The sequence below is a fragment of the Schistocerca piceifrons genome, chromosome 2, assembly GCF_021461385.2.
Source record: "Schistocerca piceifrons isolate TAMUIC-IGC-003096 chromosome 2, iqSchPice1.1, whole genome shotgun sequence".
Taxonomy (NCBI): Eukaryota; Metazoa; Arthropoda; class Insecta; order Orthoptera; family Acrididae; genus Schistocerca; species Schistocerca piceifrons.
This window is the reverse complement of record NC_060139.1, coordinates 674696709-674699670: the sequence shown is the minus strand read 5'-3', so window position 1 is coordinate 674699670 and position 2962 is coordinate 674696709. Positions and strand designations below refer to the sequence as shown.

At 46.2% G+C, this 2962-nt stretch overlaps 1 pseudogene; it reads left to right on the top strand.

Annotated features, from left to right (window-relative positions):
* Positions 1-804: 804 nt before the first annotated feature.
* LOC124778418 lies at positions 805-921 on the top strand (annotated as a pseudogene).
* Positions 922-2962: the final 2041 nt, after the last annotated feature.

The window sequence follows — 2962 nt, the reverse complement described above, 5'->3', positions numbered from 1 at the left end:
TGGCACAACTTGACTAGAAGAAGGGATCGGTTGGTAGGACATGTTCTGAGGCATCAAGAGGTCACCAATTCAGTGTTGGAGGGCAGCTTGGAGGGAAAAAATCGTAGAGGGGGACCAAGAGATGAATACACCAAGCAGATTCAGAGGGATGTAGGTTGCAGTGCGTACTGGGAGATGAAGAAGCTTGCACGGAATAGAGTAGCAAGGAAAGCTGCATCAAACTAGTCTCTGGACTGAAGACCACAACAACAACACAACCTGATTGGTCGGTTTCTTTGATTTCGTGAGATAAATAAAAATTCCTATCAGCTCAGAAATCTGTAACGTTCAATTTGGATAATGTTGTTACAGTAACGGTCCGTCTGCGTAGCTGAGTACTCAGCTTTGATGGCTGCCATGCGGAGGTCCCGGCTTCGATTCCAATTAGGGCCAAAGATTTTTCCTTGGTGGTAGGACTGGTACGGTGTGCCATTAGCCTCGTAATGCCAACTGAGGAGTTAGCTGAATGAGAAGTAGCGGTTCCACAGTCTGAAAAATGGACGGGAGAGCGGTGTGCTGACCACATGCCCCTTCATTCCGCGACCGCATGATGCCGCGAGGCAGAGATGACACGGCGGTCGGGAGACGTCCATACCTTGGGCCTTCACGGCCTCGATGAGGAGCTCGAATTACAATAACAACTCGGAAACTGAGCAAGGCCGACATGTTTTTTATTGTTTGCTTATCTTGGTGTGAGGCAATCAACCTCAAATTAAGATGCAGATTGTGGTTTCTACTATTCTGATTGACCATAGCGCGTGTATAGGCAACGGCCTTGCCGCAGTGGATACACCGGTTCCCGTCAGACACCGAAGTTAGGCGCTGTCGGGCGTGGCCAGCACTTGGATGGGTGGCCAACCGGGCCGCCACGCGCTGTTGCCATTTTTCGGGGTGCTCTCAGTCTCGTGATGCCAATTGAGGAGCTACTCGACCGAATAGTGGCGGTTCGGGCCAAAAGAAAACCATCATAACGACCGGGAGAGCGGTGGGCTGACCACACGCCCCTCCTATCCGCATCCTCAGCTCAGGGCACAGCGGTCGGGTGGTACCGATGGGCCACTTGTGGCCTATAGATGGAGTGCTGCTGCTAGCACGTGTATACTAGCCGTTCCAACAACCCAACACGTGTTGGCTTTACATCAAAGAAAGAACCGTGCTGGCCAGAAACATGTAAGTAGTTTTCCAAGTCATCTAATAAGTGTATGAATAAACACCATGAACTAACCAGATCCATACACTGATAAGCAACCGCGAAGTTGGATGGCGCCTGTTGATGTTACTGTCACGTGGCGTACTATGAAATGCCTAGCGAAGATATGGGCAGCTATTGGGGAAACCCATTGAGATAAGCGACTTTGAAAAAGGGGGGATTATTATTGCACGGAGCTTCTCAACGAGTATCTCGAAAACGACGAAGCTGGTCGAATGTTTACGTGCAACTGTCGTGAGCATCTACCGAAGGAGGTAGAAGGACAGCGAAACTACCACTAGACGCTAAATGGTTGGACATTCACGACTCTTCACAGAACGTGGGGTTCGGAGACTTGTCTGCTCTGTAAAGTAGGATAGATGGTGATGTATGACTCTTTGCCGAAAGAGCGCAATACTGGTACACGCGAGCACTACGTTCATCGTACACTGTTGAACATGGGCCCCCTTAGCGGACGAACCCTCCGTGTTCACATTTTGGCCCAACGAGCAACATCGTCAAGTCAAGATTGCAGTGGGCACGGGACCATCGAGATTCGGCCGCCGATCAATGGAAACGCGTCGGCTCTTCGGGCGACTTACATTTTTCTACACTAGGCAGATGGTCGTTTCCACAAACACCATCAAGGCGAACAGCGAACATGCAGCGATCCGCCAGCGCAGTGGTGGGTGCAGTATTATCCTACGGTAGACATTCTTCTGAGATTGCATGGGATCTAGGGTAGACGCTGCGAACCATTTGCATCCTTTCATGCTTGACCTCTTCCCCGACGGCGATGTCATCTTTCAGCAATATAATTATCCGTTCTTGGAACCAGAACCTTGCTACTGTGGTTTATGGAGCATTATTGTGAATCCACGTTGATGTCTCGGCTACCAAATTCGCCTAATGTAAATCCTACGGAACCCATCTTGGTCGCTATCGGGCGCCATCACCGCGTACGCATGAACTGTGTGTAGACATCCAACGCTACATCATCCAAAAATCTACCAGTAACGATACGCAGAATTAGTGATGTATTTCGTTCCAAGGATGGACAAACAAGCTATTAAGCAGGTGGTCATAATAGTTTGGCTCACCAGTGCGTTACCCCGCTTAGGATAGAACTAATGATTAGACAGGGGTTTGCAAGTTTCAAGATCACAGGTGGACGTCGTACATTACAATGATTTCAAACCTAATGTTGGGTGGGACTTTAGATTGATCATTTATTGAATGACAAAGACGACAAAACCTTTTTACATACAGCTGATTTTGTTTCGTAACACATTTCTTCACATCTAGCAAATCACACGTTTCTTGCACAGGAAGCACAATACTTGTAGGAAGTTGTGTACTGTCGTCGCTGAAAAAGAAAGATATTTTCTGTTTAGTCACTTTTATATTTGCTTAAAAAATTAGAAATGAATTTTCAGTAATAAATACGAACAAAAACAGACGCTTGATGGCAATATGCCGTTATCTGAAAGGATAAATGCCATTCACCTTTTATATTTAAAGTTGTACTGGTCCCCTGGAAACGAAAAACGTTTATTTATGTTTGACATGTAATGTTTAATCGAACAGTTATTCTGCATCCAAAGGAGGACGTAAAAATATTAATTATCTCACTGTAATATATATGAAAAGCAATATCGATGCTTCACGATAATCTAAGTTTTGTAGTAAAGATACGGAGAACAATGAAAACAATAGAAATAGATTTTCATAATA